This window comes from Geotrypetes seraphini, chromosome 4 (genome assembly GCF_902459505.1).
Source record: "Geotrypetes seraphini chromosome 4, aGeoSer1.1, whole genome shotgun sequence".
NCBI lineage: Eukaryota > Metazoa > Chordata > Amphibia > Gymnophiona > Dermophiidae > Geotrypetes > Geotrypetes seraphini.
The window spans coordinates 138,961,126-138,980,207 of NC_047087.1; the positions used below are offsets into that span (position 1 = coordinate 138,961,126).

At 43.9% G+C, this 19,082-nt stretch overlaps 1 protein-coding gene across 2 annotated transcripts in view; it reads right to left on the reverse strand.

Annotated features, from left to right (window-relative positions):
• LRRC36 (leucine rich repeat containing 36) overlaps window positions 1-19,082 on the reverse strand; it is a 668,251-nt gene that overhangs the window by 385,971 nt on the left and 263,198 nt on the right. The window lies entirely within an intron of this gene.

Consider the following 19,082-nt stretch of genomic DNA (forward strand, 5'->3'; position numbering starts at 1 on the left):
GTTTATTAATGTGCCTTTGATGTTGATTGGGGATGCTAAGTGAATATTTTCTTTCCAAGGGCAGAGTAGACAATTAGTTTTGGAGATATTTAGTGAAAGCATGTTATCGCAAAGCAACTGGCTGATCTTATCAAATTTTAAATTGACGAGGCTGATGTCATTGGGATTGGATGCGTTAATGGGATGGATAATCTGAATATCATCTGCATAAGCATATGCGGTAAGACCACTGGATTGACATAAAGTGAGCTGGGAAGCCAAATAGATATTGAAAAGAAGAGGGGGAAGTATAGATCCCTGAGGGATGCCAATTTTTTTTTTAATACAGATGATGATGTGTTATTGAAAGATACTACAGAGGTATAGTTTGAAAACTAAGAAGAGAACCAATCAAAGATTTGTTCCGAAGTTCTAACAGCAGCAAGTCTTTGGAGAAGTAGTGAATGGTCTATGGCAGGGGTTCCTACACTTTTTGGGCTTGCGAGCTACTTTTAAAATGACCAAGTCAAAATGATCTACTAACAATAAAATTTTTTTAAAAACACAAAGCACACTGTACATAGAGAAAATGTTAATTATCATTTATATTCCGGGGTTTTTTCAAAGAGGTCAAGGCAGATGACTCTATGCACTGTCACCTCAGTAACAACCATACAAAAATAGACAAATATACCTCCCTCCCTTTTCACTAAACCATGACAGCAATTTTTAGCTCAGGGAGCTGCACTGAATGCCCCGCGCTGCTCTCGACGCTCATAGGCTCCCTGCATTAAAAACCGCTATTGCGGTTTAGTAAAAGGGGGCCATAAGTGCAAAAAATAGACAGCAGATATAAATTCTCAAAATGGACACATTTTGATCACTAAATTGAAAATAAAATCATTTTTCTTACCTTTGTTGTCTGGTGATTTCATGAGTCTCTGGTTGCACTTTCTTCTTCTGACTGTGCATCCAATATTTCTTCCCTTCTTTCAGCCTGGATGCTTTCAGCCTGTATGCTTCCTCTCCTCCAGACCTCATTCCCTCCCCCAACTTTTTCTTCCTCTCTCCCTGCCCTTTCTTTCTCCCTGCCTCCCTTTCTTTTTTTCTTTCTTCATGCCCCCTTTCTTTCTTTCTGTTTCCCTTCTTTCCAGCCCTTTCACTGAATTAGACATCAGGAAAGTGGGAAAAAGCCCCAATTATATCACAGGGGAGGGGGGGAGGTTGTATATACAAGAGAGTTGGATAATTAAGACTCTACTGCACTTTGTTTTTAAAGTGCACCTTGAAAATCTGAGGGACAGCTGTTTCAATTTATTCTGAATTAATAATGCTAAAGTCCAAAGGATTAGCTAGATTTTTTTTTTCAGCACCTCATAAAATAATGTGCTATCTGAATTAGTAACTTAGCATAAAATGAGCAGAAAGAAACATATTAATCAGATCCCTGGGCTAAACCACAGATAGAACCACAACATAATGACAATAAATATACTGCCTAGGTGGAGAAAAAGATCTCAGATACACCACATTAGGAATATATATCGTTCTGTCTCCCTGCCTGACCCCTTTCTTTCTTTCCCCTTGCCCTCCCCCAAGCCACTGCCGCTGCCATCGGGGAACAGGCCCCCAAGCCACCGCCGCCCCAAGCTCTCCCTGCTTTCCTGTGTCGGGCCAACCAGCATTCCTCTCCCCGACGTCAATTCTGCTGTCAGAGAGGAAGTTCAGGGCCAGCCAGACAGCGATTGGCTGGCCTGGAACTTCCTCTCTGACAGCAGAATTGACGCCTGGGAGAGAAAGGCTGATTGGTCTGATAGATTGTGAAGGCAACGCGAGTCTATCACGGAGCCTGGGAAGGACTCCTCAATCGACTCACTTTGCCTTGGCAATCTACTGGTCGATCGTGATCGACATATTGGGCACCCCTGGTCTATGGTATCAAAAGTGGCTGAGCAATCTAATGAAACAAGAATAACAGATTTGTGTGATCCAGATGATATTGTATAGAAAGTGGTGACACCTAGCAAAGCATGTTCAGTTGAATGGTTTTTACGAAAACTGGTTTGATTGGGGTATAAAGTATGGGTATGATCAAAGAAGTCGGATAGTTGATTTAATACTATTTTTTCTGTTAATTTTGAAAGAAATGGAAGATTTGAAATAGGCCTATAGTTGGCGCAGTCTGAGATGCTTTCATTACTGTTTTTAAGTATAGGATGGATTATAGAATGTTTCCAAGGAGATGGTATTGTTGATGTGGAAAGACTTTTAGTGATTAATTTAAGTATGAATGGGCCAAAAATAGAAAAATAATGTTTTAGGATAAATGGTGGAATGGAATCAGAATTTGAGCCTTTGGGATTTAAGGATTGCATAATGCGCTGGATTTCATTTAGGGAAGGAAGATTAAAGTGAGAGCAAGTTGCATATAAGTGGCTTGTGGTATTCTCATCTATGCTTTTTGCTTGTTTTGAGATTTATTTTTTATTGAATTCCTTATGATTTGAATTTTTGTTTGGAAAAAGTTTGCTAGTGAGTTTGGGCTGTGAGGGAGGAATCACTTTTATTATTTTGTCTTTGCTTGAAGTGTGTCAGATTTTTTAAAATAGAGAATAAAGCCGAAGAGTTCTTAGCTTTTGAGATGCATTTTTTGTAATAATTTTTTCTTTGTAAAATTTTGAGTATTCATTATATTTATCAAGATTCGATAAGGTGGGGTTAGCTCGCCATTTACGTTCTAAGGAGCCTAATTGATGTTTAAGAAGAAGTAGTGATAAATTGAACCAAGGATTTTTTTGTTTTTTGGAAGAAATGGTACGTTTTGAAAAAGGGGCAATTTTGTCAAGAAGAGAATGGCAGGCTCTGTCTCAGATCTCTATTTGTTTGTCTGGGTCTTCCTGGTCGAAGAGTTAATGTCAAGATGGACTATGAAGATGTTAGTTTTTCAATAAGCTGCCTAAAGTCTCTTGTGTGGATTGATAAAGGTGGTGATGAGTTATGGTGGGTTATGGGAAGAATAGTAGTCGAAATGAAATAGTGGTCAGACCAGGGTACTTGAAGCAATGAGGTGTTAGAAAAGTTTGATTTATGAGATGATAGAATAAAGATCATGTCAATAGTAAGACCTTTCAAGTGAGTAGGGTCTAAAAACAAAGGGGTGAAGTTAAGATCAGACATATGAGTCAAGAAGTCTTGAGTAATGGAAGAACTAGCATCTTCCAAATGAATACTAAAGTCTCCTAATATTATGGGAAATTGGGATTGAGTGGCAAAATCAAATATTAGAGATTGAGTTTGAATCAGGCTATTTTGACTAATAGGTAGAGGAATGTAAAGTAGTAGGTCTATTACTAGATTAGTATTTATTTTAAGAAGAATGGATTCAATGGCTATAATTGCTGGAGGAGTTTCAGAAATAACAGAGAGGGAGGATTTATAGATGATAGCTAAACCACCTCCCCTTTTTCCAGTATGGTGATTGAATGAGTAAGAATAGCCAGGGGGGTCAAAAAAGATAAGAATGCCTCATCACCATCATATAACCAGGATTCTGCAATATAGAGAATGTTGAGGTAGAGAATGACACGGTGGTTGTTACTCGCGGCTAGCCGCGGAAACCCACTGAAACGGTGACAAAAAAAAGGTCACCGCAAGTACGGGGACAAGGCCATTCACCGCCCTGTGGAGTGGTGAAAGGTCTTGTCTCCGCAGTTAAAGGAGTGAGCACGTGCGGTGAGCTAGCGTGCAGTCCAGCAGTCCCCTCTCTCCCGCCGGCCGGCCGAGCATCTCCCTCATTCCCTTTCCCTTAGCTTCTCTTTGTGGCGATTTCTATAAGTCTATGCATTGTATTGCAGCCGGAGCCTTAAAGTCATGTCACGTGTGGCTGTTGGAAAAGTCTCCTCTGATGCAACTTCCTGTTTCCAGGTGCACTGGAGGAGACTTTTCCAGCAGCCAATGCGACACGATTTTAAGGCTCCGGCTGCAATATAAGACATAGCCTTATAGAAATCACCACGAAGAGAAGGTAAAGGGAAGAGAGGGAGGGAGGGAGATGCACGGCTGGCCGGCAGGAGGGAGCTGCCAGACCGCGCGAAGGGTGATGGGGTGGGGGGGATGAAGAGGAGAAGAGAAGACGCTGAAGCAACCTGAAGGGAACTGGGGAAGAAAGAGAGGGGATAAGACACTGGGAAATGGGGAAGAGAGAGTGGGGAGAAGACGCTGGGAAATGGGGAAGAGAAAGTGGTGAGAAGACGCTGGGAAATGGGGAAGAGAGAGTAGGAAGAAGACAATGGGAAATGGGGAAGAGAGAGTGGGGAGAAGACATTGGGAAATGGGGGAGAAGATGCTGGGAAATGGGGAAGAGAGAGTGGGGAGAAGACGCTGAAAGGAAATGGGGAACAGAGAATGGGGAGAAGAAGCTGAAGGGAATGGGGAAGAGAGAGTGGGGAGAAGATGCTGGAAGTGAAGAAAACAGAGATGCCAGACTAGGGAAGAAGATGGGTGCCAGACCAATGGGGGGGGGGGGGGGGGGGGGTGAAGGGAGAGGCACAGTAACAGAGCAAATGGAAGGAGCAGACAGAAGACAGACAGTGGATGGAAGGAATTGAATGAGAAGATGAGGGAAGCAGAAACCAGATAACAAAGGTAGAAAAAAATTTCTATATATTTATTTATTTAGCTTTAGGATAAAGTAGTATATTAATTTTCACACGCCATGGGTGGACGGTGCTGACGGCCTGCAACAGTGGCCAGTCGCCTAACGGCTTTAATTGTGGTTTGCCGTTTCTTCACAGCTATCTGTACTAATCCCGCTCCTGAGGAAGGTATCGAAACGGAGCTCTGTCGAGTGGAGACTTTTATATATATGCCTCCAGGTGATAGCTTTATTTTCACACGCCTTGGGTGGACAGTGCTGACAGCCTGCAACAGTGGCCAGTCGCCTAACGGCTTTAATTGTGGTTTGCCGTTTCTTCACAGCTATCTGTACTAATCCCGCTCATGAGGAAGGTATCGAAACGGAGCTCTGTCGAGTGGAGACTTTTACAGATTACACAGACTACAAAGCTCCAAACGAAGCTAAGTAATTAAATTTAAGGACTTTGTATGTGCATATACCCATCGGATTTATCCTGAGGATGTTTACTTGAATTGCCAAAGAAGATAACAAATTGAACACATTGATTTTTGATGTTTTATATATGACTGTTTTTTTTAGGAATTTTATATTTACTGGTTTCATGAAGATTAGATATAATGAATGAATTGGACTTTATTGGATAAACTGTCAAGCGTTTGCACCAGCATTTTATAGATTTATCACTAATTAGTTCTTTAGCTTTTTAAGTATTTTTAAGGATTCTATGCACTTTTTCCAGCACTTCAGCACTTTTTTGAATTTTTTTTGGAGTCTTGGGAGATCATTAAGGACTATTGGAAAAAATGTTATAACTGATATAGAGATGGACAATGTGATGTATGAGGCAGTCCTTATTTAGACCTACAGTCTAGTGCTAGTCACTTATGAGTTGCTGCCTGAGCCAATCCGTCTCCCGTGGGGGCATTACCAAGGCTCATACTAATGTCCATTATTTAAAGCTAATTATTTGGTTGCTCCAGTTTTTTGCACACGCTATTTAACATTCTTTTCACCAGAACTAGAGTTCTGTCCAGTTTGTTATTGGTAAGTAGAACTTACCATATATTTCTACAGCTGAAACAGATCAGAGATATGATGTTGAAAAGCAGGAAATTTTCACTCTGGAATGTACTTCTGGAAAAGTGAAAAGTGAAATTGTTTAATCAAGTACTTGAGGTAGAAATAAAAATAAAAATTGTAGTTGCCAGAGCGGTTGGCTAACATGGCATTTTGGTAAAGGCGTTTGCCAAACCAATCCATGGATTTGCCCTCTCTGCCAAGGGGTACAGAAGCATAAATACTAGCCCCCAAAGACTTCTTTAAAGTAGACTCCACCAGGAGAGACTCATGTGGAAGTTGGGGTTTGTCAAACCCAGGAATAGGAACCACTCTGTACAGAGAATCTAACTTGCGAGGAGCCACAGGAATGGAAGATCTTTATAAAATGTTTCCCGTATAATGTCATGAAGGGGAAGTTTGAGCACTTCCTTAGGCAGTTGATCAAAATCTAAGGCCTCTAAGAACTGTTTAGAGCGTTTGGAGTCAGCTTCCAGCGGAATGGATAAAGTTTCTGATATTTGATGAAGAAACTTGGAAAAAGAAATATTTTCAGACAATACAGGGGTCTCCTGAGAGGAATGTTGAGATGAATCATCATCAGAAGAATCCACATTTTCAGAAAGAAGAGGATCTTGTTCAGAGTCTCCCAAGTCTGAATCCTGAACAGAATGAGGATGATGCCGAGAACTCGGTGTCGAAGGATTGTTATGCTTTAGCATTTCTAATGCCTTCCGGGACCACACTAGAGTCGACTCTAGTGATGTCTGTGTCGAGGATGATCGGTGCCAGTGATTCAAAAGTGCCGATTCCCTTGTGGGAAGTGTCCGCACCGATGGAGTATCCACTGCAGGTGCAACCGGTGTCAAGGGCTCAGACCGGGGGAGTCAGTGTCGACATGGGCACAAGTTGGGTCAGCGCCAGTATTGGTAGTGCTCACCCAGTTCCTCCCTAAGTAAATTGTCAATATTTTTGCTTGAGAGTAAGCACAGGTACCGCTGGCTTTTTTGCCGGTACCTTCGGTACGGCCCTACGCTCCAGCGATGAGGAGGCCAATGACGAGGCACTCCCCAATATCGGAGCAGAGCATTTTTTGGGCTTCTTCAAGGTCGGCAGGACTTGGCTCACTGCTACTTTGACCTGAGGCCCAGAAGGGGTGGGGGAAGGCTTCTTAGCTTGCTTACCCTCAGAAGGTGTTTCTATTGGTGTTGACTTGGATGGCGCCGTCGACATTGGAAGCGATGTTGAGTCCCCGTCTATCCTGATGCCGAAGAGAAGTCGCTGTTGAATGAGGCAATTCTTCAAAGTTCTCTTCTTTAAAGAAGAATAGCGGGAACAGGTTTCCGGATGGTGCTCAGGCCCCAAACACTGCAGACACCAGCGATGCGGGTCAGTCATGGAAACTGGGCGAGCACAACATCCACACTTTTTAAAACCCATCTGCGGGCAGGACATTGAAGGAAAAATGGCCTCGGCAAGATCAAAATCAGAGGACAAGGTGGTTGAACAGGCCCTGCTGTGCCGAACCCTCAAGAGGGAAAAAACAAAAATGTTTACTTTTTTTTTTTACACAAACAAAAGAAAAAAATACGAAATAAAGAAAAAAATGACTGAAACAGTCAAAGAAATCCTTGAGAGCAGGAAGGCACCGAGAAAAAATTTAAACAGCTGTTGAAAACGCATCTTCTTAGCTCCGTGGAAACTAAGAAACTGAGGGACGGTGTGCCTATGTCTGGTGGGAAGGCACTTGCGCTTGTGAGGTGCGGGCTATCGCAAACTTTCTAAAGACTTAAAGTGGCGATGCACTTTTAAAGTGGTCCATAACAGGGCTCTGTCGATGACATCCCCATCAATGAGAACATACTGTCTGCTTTTTCCTGGGATAAAATCAGTTACTTTCTTAAAGACCAATGCATATCTATGTTCTTTCTTAGTAACATACATAGTAACATAGTAGATGACGGCAGATAAAAACCCGAATGGTCCATCCAGTCTGCCCTACCTGATTCAATTAAAATTTTTTTTTTTAATTTTTTTCTTCTTCTTAGCTATTTCTGGGCAAGAATCCAAAGCTTTACCCGGTACTGTGCTTGGGTTCCAACTGCCGAAATCTCTGTTAAGACTTACTCCAGCCCATCTACACCCTCCCAGCCATTGAAGCCCTCCCCAGCCCATCCTCCACCAAACGGCCATACACAGACACAGACCGTGCAAGTCTGCCCAGTACTGGCCTAGTTCAATATTTCTGATTCTAAATCTTCTGTGTTCATCCCATGCTTCTTTGAACTCAGTCACAGTTTTACTCTCCACCACCTCTCTTGGGAGCGCATTCCAGGCATCCACTACCCTCTCCGTAAAGTAGAATTTCCTAACATTGCCCCTGAATCTACCACCCCTCAACCTCAAATTATGTCCTCTGGTTTTACCATTTTCCTTTCTCTGGAAAAGATTTTGTTCTACGTTAATACCCTTCAAGTATTTGAACGTCTGAATCATATCTCCCCTGTCTCTCCTTTCCTCTAGGGTATACATATTCAGGGCTTCCAGTCTCTCCTCATACGTCTTCTGGCGCAAGCCTCCTATCATTTTCGTCACCCTCCTCTGGACCGCCTCAAGTCTTCTTGACTTATGACATATGAGGAGAGACTGGAAGCCCTGAATATGTATACCCTAGAGCAGTGTTTTTCAACCGCTGTTCCGCGGCACACTAGTGTGCCGCGAGATGTTGCCTGGTGTGCCGTACTGTCAAGGCCGCCATCAGGGCAGTACCACCAGTCTAGGGAGAGGGGCGGTCCGCCCCACGTGGACAGGAGAGAGCTGGACGGGGGACCCGCGGAGTTCAATACATCTCGAGCCGCGAGGCTCGTCTTCTGTTCCTGCCTGCCCTGCAGCTAACATATAGCCGATCGCAAGCGTTCCCCGATGTCAGCGCTGACGTCGGAGGGAGGGCTTAAGCAAAGCCTGCCCTCCGACGTCAGCGCTGACGTCAGAGAATACTTCCGTTCGGCTATTTGTGCGCGGCAGGGCAGGCAGGAAGCAGAAGACAAGCCTCGCGGCTTGAACTTCGTTTTGCTGAAAAAGTTGCAAAGATGGGCTGGGAGGCAAACACGGAACACAAAAGGGGGGAGGGAGTGCGTTTTGGACACAAGGCATGAACTTGGGAGAGAGGAAGGGAGGGAAAGAGATGCTGAGGTGGGGGAGGGAATGAGTGTTTGGACACAGAAGGCATGGACTTTGGAGAGAGGAAGGGAGGGAAAGAGATGGTTGTGTACACGGGGAAGAGAAGAAAGGAGAACTTTTGGTCATAGGGAGGGAGTGAGGTACAGATAGTGGCATACCAGGGAGGGGGGGGGCGGTCTGCCCCACCCCGGGTTTACGTCCCAAGGGGGTACACAGCTGGCCACCCTCCAATGTTGTCCCTAGGCCGGCAAACTGCGGCTCTTTAGCCATTGAGTGCCACCGCCGCCAATGGTGTTGTTGGCGGTGGCAGCATTATAAAATACTTTCTTTGTGTTTATTTGATTCCTATTCAAGAGAATTACTTTATATATAGTCAATATAGGCACAGAGTTAAATTTTTTAACATTTTCTAATGGTGGTGTGCCTCGTGATTTTTTTCATGAAACAAGTGTGCCTTTGCCCAAAAAAGGTTGAAAAACACTGCCCTAGAGGAAAGGAGAGACAGGGGAGATATGATTCAGACGTTCAAATACTTAAAGGATATTAACGTAGAACAAAATCTTTTCCAGAGAAAGGAAAATGGTAAAACCAGAGGACATAATTTGAGGTTGAGGGGTGGTAGATTCAGGGGCAATGTTAGGAAATTCTACTTTACGGAGAGGGTGGTGGATGCCTGGAATGCGCTCCCGAGAGAGGTGGTGGAGAGTAAAACTGTGACTGAGTTCAAAGAAGCGTGGGATGAACACAGAAGATTTAGAATCAGAAAATAATATTAAAGATTGAACTAGGCCAGTTACTGGGCAGACTTGTACGGTCTGTGTCTGTGTATGGCCGTTTGGAGGAGGATGGGCAGGGGAGGGCTTCAATGGCTGGGAGGGTGTAGATGGGCTGGAGTAAGTCTTAACAGAGATTTCGGCAGTTGGAACCCAAGCACAGTACCGGGTAAAGCTTTGGATTCTCGCCCAGAAATAGCTAAGAAGAAAAAAAAAAAAAATAAATTTTAAATTGAATCAGGTTGGGCAGACTGGATGGACCATTCGGGTTTTTATCTGCCGTCATCTACTATGTTACTATGTTACGTCTTTCGCCAGATACGGTCTCCAAAACTGAACACAATACTCCAAGTGGGGCCTTACCAATGACCTGTACACGGGCATCAACACCTTCTTCCTTCTACGCCTCTCTTTATACAGCCCAGCATCCTTCTGGCAGCAGCCACTGCCTTGTCACACTGTTTTTTTGCCTTTAGATCTTCGGACACTATAACCCCAAGGTCCCTCTCCCCGTCCGTGCATATCAGCTTCTCTCCTCCCAGCATATACGGTTCCTTCCTATTATTAATCCCCAAATGCATTACTCTGCATTTCTTTGCATTGAATTTTAGTTGCCAGGCATTAGACCATTCTTCCAACTTTTGCAGATCCTTTTTCATATTTTCCACTCCCTCTTCGGTGTCTTCTCTGTTACAAATCTTGGTATCATCTGCAAAAAGGCACACTTTTCCTTCTAACACTTCAGCAATGTCACTCACAAACATATTGAACAGGATTGGCCCCAGCACCGAACCCTGAGGGACTCCACTAGTCACCTTTCCTTCCTTCGAGTGACTTCCATTAACCACCACCCTCTGGCGTCTATCCGACAGCCAGTTTCTGACCCAGTTCACCACTTTGGGTCCTAACTTCAGCCCTTCAAGTTTGCTCAACAGCCTCCTATGAGGAACTGTATCAAAGGCTTTGCTGAAATCCAAGTAAATTACATCTAGCATATGTCCTCGATCCAGCTCTCTGGTCACCCAATCAAAAAATTCAATCAGGTTCGTTTGGCACGATTTACCTTTTGTAAAGCCATGTTGCCTCGGATCCTGTAACCCTTTAGATTCAAGGAAGTACACTATCCTTTCTTTCAGCAACACTTCCATTATTTTTCCAACAACTGAAGTGAGGCTCACCGGCCTGTAGTTTCCTGCTTCATCCCTGTGACCACTTTTATGAATAGGGACCATATCCGCTCTCCTCCAATCCCCAGGAATCACTCCTGTCTCCAGAGATTTGTTGAACAAGTCTTTAATAGGACTCGCCAGAACCTCTCTGAGCTACCTTAGTATCCTGGGTTGGATCCCGTCTGGTCCCATCGCTTTGTCCACCTTCAGTTTTTCAAGTTGCTCATAAACACCCTCCTCCGTGAACGGCGCAGAATCTACTCCATTTTTTCGTGTAACTTTGCCAGTCAATCTCGGTCCTTCTCCAGGGTTTTCTTCTGTGAACACAGAACAGAAGTATTTGTTTAGCACATTTGCTTTCTCCTCATCACTCTCCACATATTGGTTCCCAGCATCTTTTAGCCTAGCAATTCCATTTTTTTATCTTCCTCCTTTCATTAATATATCAGAAAAAAATTTTATCTCCCTTTTATACATTTTTAGCCATTTGTTCTTCTGCCTGTGCCTTCGCCAAACGTATCTCTCTCTTCTTTCAGTTTCACCCTGTAGTCCTTTCTGCTCTCCTCTTCTTGGTTTTTTTTATATTTCATGAACGCCAACTCTTTCGCCTTTATTTTCTCAGCTACTAGGTTGGAGAACCATATCGGCTTCCTTTTTCTCTTGTTTCTATTGATTTTCTTCACATAAAGGTCCATAGCCATTTTTATCGCTCCTTTCAGCTTAGACCACTGTCTTTCCACTTCTTTTATGTCCTCCCATCCTAACAGCTCTTTCTTCAGGTACTTTCCTATTGCATTACAGTCCGTACGTTTGAAATCTAGGACTTTAAGTATCGTGCGGCCGCTCTCCACTTTAGCCGTTATATCAAACCAAACCGTTTGATGATCACTACTTCCCAGGTGAGCACCCACTCGAACATTAGAGATAATCTCTCCATTTGTGAGGACCAGATCCAATATCGCTTTTTCCCTTGTGGGTTCCGTCACCATTTGTCTGAGCAGAGCCTCTTGAAAGGCATCCACTATCTCCCTACTTCTTTCCGATTCCACAGATGGAACATTTCAGTCCGCATCCGGCAGGTTGAAATCTCCCAACAGCAGAACCTCCTCTTTCCTTCCAAACTTTTGGATATCCACAATCAGATCCTTATCAATTTGCTGCGATTGAGTCGGAGGTCTGTAGACTACACCCACGTAGATAGAAGTTCCATCTTCTCTTTTCAGAGCAATCCATATCGCTTCTTCCTTTCTCCAGGTCCCTTGCATTTTGGTCACTTGGATATTGATCTTTATATAGAGAGCTACTCCTCCACCTTTATGACCATCTCTGTCCTTCCTAAAAAGATTATATCCCGGTATGTTTGCATCTTTATTATGGCTGTCCAATTCAAATAAGGAATTTAAATATGCTTGTTATGAGTTTGCATTTATTGATTTCCATGTGACGCAATTCTCATATTTAATTTATTCCTGCAATTATAGCCCTTATATGTGCTTTCTATGAGTCTGCTTTTATTGATCTCTATGGATGATGTATTTCTAATGCCTAATTTATTCCTATAATATGGGGTTTTCCCTTTTTGATATTGATTTCTAAATGTGAGTTAAGTCTGTTTCTATTTATTTTCATGTAAGATGCTGTTTTCATGTACAATCCAATTTATTTACAGTTTAAAGGTACCCATACTGTTTTAAGACCTTATCAGATTTTTATGTATGATGTGGTTCACATGCATTATTTATTTGTTTCCATTTACAGTTTAAAGACACATTATTTTTAGTCTACAATTGTTTTTTGAGACCATAGCATCCAACTGGTATGTAAGCTATTGAAGTTTGTTTATATGTATGTCACATCCCGACCATCACGCGCCACTGGTTTTGTTATGCACATGATTTTGGTCTTCTATAATTTATTTTATCCTTGGTTTTTACTTTTTCATGTAACCCTAGGTTTGACATGGTTCTTATATCATTTTTATCACACACACAGTTAGTACCCAAGCACTGAGAGCCACCCAATACACGTGAAGTAGAGGCACCTGTAGCAACAGGCTTAAAAAACAAACAGTTCAGCTCAAGAATAAAATCAAACAGTAATGTTAACCGCCAACAAAGGCTTCAAAGGAGCTCAGAAACTATTCCCATATAAAACTGAAACATATATACAAATTCTTACCAGTCGCCAAGGACTGACAGGCATCCAAGAATCAGCTTGGAGAAGCATAAACAGACTGAACCAGTAGGCAGACGCAGGAAGGACCTGACGAGAGTCTAGAATGTTTCACTTATCTACTGGAAAAGAGCTTACCACGGTAAGTGCATAATCTCTTTCCAGTGAAATAGGTGAGACATTCTAGACAGAAGCTGTCCCCAAAAACCTAGGGCGGGCATGCTATCTGCCACCACATCCACTCTGTATAACTTGGCAAACGTGTGACGAGAAGACCACATTGCTGCCCTGCAAATCTTCTCAGGGGAGATAGATCTAGCTTCGGTCCATAAAAGAAGCCGCACTCCTGGTAAAATGCAACTTGACGGAAACAGGGGACTATTTTCCAGAAAGAATTTAGGCTGACAAAATGGCTTTACGGATCCATCTAGAAATCGTGGCTTTAACTGAATGAGTCAGCATAAACAAGTGGTCAGAAAGATGAAACTCGTTAGGAACCTCCAGATAACAAAGAAGAACTTTGAGCACATCCAGCTTCTTCAACAGATGATCTTGTATCCTGGAAACAGTAGGCTGAAAGGCAGGCAAACGTACTTCCTGATTAACATGGAAAGCCAAAACCACCTTCAACAGGAAGGAAGGAACCGTCTGAAGGGAAACCCAAGACTCAAAAATATGGAGGAATAGTTCTCTGCAAGACAGAAGCTATAGTTCCGACACACGCTGAACCAAAAGTAATTGTAACCAGAAAAACGGTCTTGAGCATCAAAGTCCATGAGGGAAGCACCTCGAAGGATCTAAAAAGAAGCCTTAGTAGGGCTAGACAGTACCAGGTTCAGGTCCCAGGAAGGGAAAGGTTGCTTAACTGGTGGTCTGACACAAAGAGCTCCCTTCAGAAATCTAGTGACATAAGGATGAGACGCTAATGAGGATCGACACTCCCGGGATCTAAATCAAGAAAGCACAGCCACCCGAAACCGAAGAGATGCCACAGTGAGGCCTTTATCCAGGTCACCCTGAAGAAAGGCGAGAATCAACAAGATCAAAGCTGAATAAGGGTCCCCCTGGTCCTGGGCACACTAGAAACATAGAAACATAGAAACATAGAAATAGACGGCAGATAAGGGCCGCGGCCCATCCAGTCTGCCCACCCTAATGACCCTCCCCTACCTTTACCTTGTGAATAGATCCCACGTGTCGATCCCATTTGGCCTTAAAATCAGGCACACAGCTGGCCTCAATCACCTGAAGTGGAAGACTATTCCAGCGATCAACTACCCTTTCAGTAAAAAAGAACTTCCTGGTGTCACCTCGCAGTTTCCCGCCTCTGATTTTCCACGGATGCCCTCTTGTTGCCGTGGGACCCTTGAAAAAGAAGATATCTTCCTCTGTCTTGACGCGGCCCGTGAGATATTTGAACGTCTCGATCATGTCTCCCCCACTAATGTTGGAAGGCCTTCCACGCCTTAACGTAAGCAGAAACTGTGGATGACTTCTTAGACTTCAGAAGGATATCAATAAACATAGCAGAATAGCCTTTGTGCTCTAAGGCTGTGCGCTCAAGAGCCATGCCATAAGATCAAAGTGACCCGGATCCTCCATGAATATTGGATCTTGCATGAGGAGGTCCATATGGGCTCTCAGTTGAAGGCTGAAACCTCTGGGAAGATGCAGCAGATCTGTGTACCACAGTCTACGAGGCCAATCTGGAGCCACCAAAATGACCTGGCCCAGATGGTCTGCGATCCGCTGAATAACCTGGCCTACCATCGGCCAAGGAGGAAAAACATACAGGAGAATCTCCTGAAGCCACGGTTGCAACAGAGCGTTGCGTCCCACTCTTCTGGGCTCAAATCTTCGACTGCTTTCTTGTTTCTTGCCATGGCCATGAGGTCACAGCAGGGCTGACCCCAGTGACGCACTATGGCTCTGAACGCCACTGTGGACACCTGGATCCAGAGTCTGTCTGTTGAGGAAGTATGCTTGAACATTGTCTACTCCCGCCAAATGTGCTGCAATCAGCTAAAAGGTGATGTTCCACCCAAAGAAAAAGAAGGTGGGCTTCCTGAGCCAGAGGAGTGATTGACGTAGGCTGGTGATTGACGTAGGCTACTGCCGTCACATTGTTGGAGAACACCCTAACTGCTTGGCCCTCGAATCTTCTGCAATCTCATCAGAGATAGTCGAATGGCTCTGAGCGCCAACCGGTTGATTGACCATTTTCGATAAGAGAGCGTCCAACACACCTAAACAGGGCTATTGCAATGGGCTCCCCAGCCCCGAAAGCTGGCATCTGTCATCACCACAATCCAGGAGGCAATGTGCAGTGATACGTCCCTACAGAGCAACTGCAGGAGAAGCCACTAGTCTATGCTCACTCAAGCTTCCAGGATCCAAGGCCTATAAGCCATCCCTATGTGGAGCCCAGCGAGAGAGCAAAACATGCTGAAGAGGATGCATGTGCACCCTTGTCCAAGGAACCACATCCAGAGTTGCAACCATGGATCCCAGAACTTGAAGATCGTCACATGCCGAAAGAGTCAGCTGCTCTAGAAGGGAAGAAATCTGGGTACACAGTTTCTGAAGGGCAGCCTTCTGGCAGATAGACGCGGCCCACAGCCATGTCAAAGAGAACTCCCAGATATTCAAACAAATGTGTGGGCATCAGATTGCTCTTTCTGAAGTTGATAATCCAGCCCAGGTCTTCTAGCTCCTGGAGTACCTGCTCCACTGTGTGCCATCCCTCGGCCAATGAACGATCTCTGATCAACCAGTCGTCTAAGTAGGGGTGAGCCAGGAGAACCATCTTCTGCAGGTAAGCTGCCACAACCATAATCACCTTGTTGAAGGTCCAGCGTGCTATCGCCAGCCCAAAAGGCAGATCCTAAAGATTGGTAATGCTGTTCCAGAACATGAAACCACAAAAATTTGCCGTGGGCCAGAAAAATTTGAATGTGCAAGTATGCCTCCGTGAGATCCAGAGAGGCAAGAAACTCTCCTGGGGCTACTGCTGCAATGACCGAACGCAGGGTCTCCATGCAAAAGCGTGGAACCTTGACAACCGCATTCATGTGCTGAAGATCCAGAACAGGCCTCCAATCTTCGGAGTCTTTTTTTGGCATGATAAAGTATATAGAGCATCTGGCTGAGCCCGAGTGGTCAGGTGACACCGGCTCTATAGCTTGATTTTTTATTTATTTTTTTTTTAATTTATTAAATTTCACAATATTCACAAGCATAAATCTTGTTCCATATAATACAGAGAAAGAAACAATTCAAAACAAAATTTTCCAACATAAGCAATATAGATTTTACCTCTTCCTTAGACCACAATATACAGGAGTGGTAGTCACAATATAATGGAGATAAACAAAGGTATCAAACATTCAAAAGAAAGGCTTAATGAGCTATTGGTTGCAATATTCTAACTTAAAATCCATTCCTTAATCAATCCTTAATGATCTTTTTAACTTTTAGAAACTCCCTCAAATGGTCTGGAGAATAAAAAGTATATTTTATTCCCAAATACCTAACCAGGCATTTACAGGAGTATGCTAGAAGAAACGTAGCCCCGAGTTTAAGAGTCTCTTGACGTAGGGAAAGAAAATCTTTTCTTCTCTCTTATGTAACTTTTGAAACATCTGGGTATATCCAAAGTCTTTGATCTCCAAATAGTTTTTGAGAATTTTTAAAGTATAATTTTAAGATCATGTTTAAATCTTGCTCAAAAACGAAAGACACTAAGAGAGTAGCTCTTTCAGTATCTATAGACAGTTTGTTGCAAAAGAGCAGAAATATTTCCAAAATCAGTTTATCTTCTCCATCTTCTTTTCCGTCTTCTTTCCCCCCCCCCCCTCTTTTTGAGGAATCTTTTTATTTGGTAGATAATAAATTTTATTCAATGGAGGAATATTGTTAGGGGGAATTTTTAAATTCTCAGTTAAATATCTTTTAGAAAGATCTGTAGATAGTGGAAAATTCAAGATACGGAGATTCAATCTTCGATTGTAATTTTCAAATTGTTCTAATTTACGATGTATTGAGGAATTATCTTTAATCATTGCAACTTTAAATCGTCCTGTGTTTGTCTAGCTTGGTCTGAAAGATCTTTTTATTTACTGGTTTGAGTTAAATCATGAAGTTTAGAAGTAATACTTGTTACCTCTTCAGTAGTTTGAGTCAATTTAGTCTCCAGGCGTTGAAGAAGTGTCCAAATGTCTCCTAAGGAAGCCTCCGTGGAAGCGGGAAAAGATCCCTCTCTCTCTGCTTGATTCTTCAGCTCCATTGTCTGTACTGGCTCTGCGCCCTCGCCAGGAGACCCCGCAGGTGCACTTCCTGGATTACAGGTCTCCTGCAGCAAAGCTACAGTAGTAGCTTGGCACAAAAGATTGGAAGGAGCCGGAGGGGATAACGATGTCTCAAGTCCCAAAAGGTGGAGAGGTTCTCCAATGTCTCTCCCCAGTGCCGGGTCACATCCTTCAAAATCTTTGGCAATTGACAGCAGAGCCACAAAGAAGCAGTCTACAGTTTGCTGGAGGGGTGTAGAAACAAGGGCCTGCGAGGGTTCAGCCCTAATCACCCCCTTCCGCTTTGAATGAGGCATTTCCACTAAAAGAGTCAGACAACAATGGTATGATAGGAATAAGATTCAAATGGAAGGCACCAGCAAACACAATTTCCCTCCATCTCTCTAGCGGCTACTCACACCACCACCATTTTGACCACTCCTCCCCTGCTCTATAGCTTGAATATCCAGCAAGCACTGAATGGTGGCTTGAACCTTGAGTGCTTTGTCTGGGCGACCTGTAGAAGAGTCCACGAACCAATCTGTCAGAGGCCTGGCAAATTCCAGTTTGTAGCCTGACCGAATGTCCAAGACCCACTGGTCAGATGTAATGTGCATGGGAAGAAATGTTGAGAGCCAGCCTCCTATCTGAAGAGGGGCATCCCTCGGCCTGGCATCATTGTGCCTTTTTGGCAGAGGGCGCAGAACGAGAGGTGGAAGGCTGGCAATGCCTGTAGCCAGCATACCGTTGTCAGGAGCCCTGTGAAAATCTCTGCAACGTGGTACTTGAAGACAGTCGTGATCACCTTGAGCCACAAAAATTAGAGTGACCAGAAGCCCTAGAGGGTCTGGGTCTGCTAGAAGCAGAGTTTTAGGGTGACAGTATATCACAGAATCAATGAGGTCATCAAGACCTTTGCCAAACAATAACTGCCCCTTAAAATGCAGTCTAGCCAAAGTAGCCTTGGAAGTGGAATCACAAGCCCACTGTCTGATCCAGAGCATTCTGCGGGCAGAGATGGAGTACACTGATACCTTTGCCAAAACTCACATAAGGTCATACAATGCATCAGCCATAACATCTGTCCCAGCCAAAAGAAGTTGAGGAGGGGGAGCACAGTGTGCACAGTCGAGAGAGACCAGCATGTGCGACAAAAGATGTCCCCGAAGCAGCTTTTTTTTTTAAGATCATTTTTATTAAGAGTCATCAAGAGAAACAGGCAACATACAATAATGAGAGTGACAAACAGCAGCTACAGTGGAAAAAATGCAATAGCCGGCACTACCAGCGCAGGCTAGATCGGGGATACAAAGAAGCAAGATGAGGATGAGGGGGTGCACAGCAGTCCCCTCCAAAAAAAATACAAAAACCTACACCCAGCAGAGAAGAAAGGCATAGTCAAAAAGGTGGAAACTTGCTGATCCGATTAAGCTGCCCCTACAGTAAAGATGAATAAAAAGAAAGAAAAGAGCGAAGAAAGGCACAAAGCTCAGTACCTCCCTCTCAGGACAAACCAACGGTGTGAACATCCTGCTTCCCCCGGCGACTCCAGAAATTTTCAGTATAGAATCCCTAACCCCAACAACCTCCCAAATCAAGGGAGAACACCCACACCACCCAACACCCACTCAACAAGCAATCAGACACACACCGAACACGCTCCCCATTCACTCACCCTCCCCTCTCCCCACCATGTCGGGAGACTAGAGGCAAAGTCAAGTATGCCAAAACCTTCATATTAGTGGAGCGTTTATAATAGCACAACTCAAAACGTGCCAGCTCAGACATCTGGCTGAGCCAACTTTCCACAGGGATCGGTCCATCCTGAGTC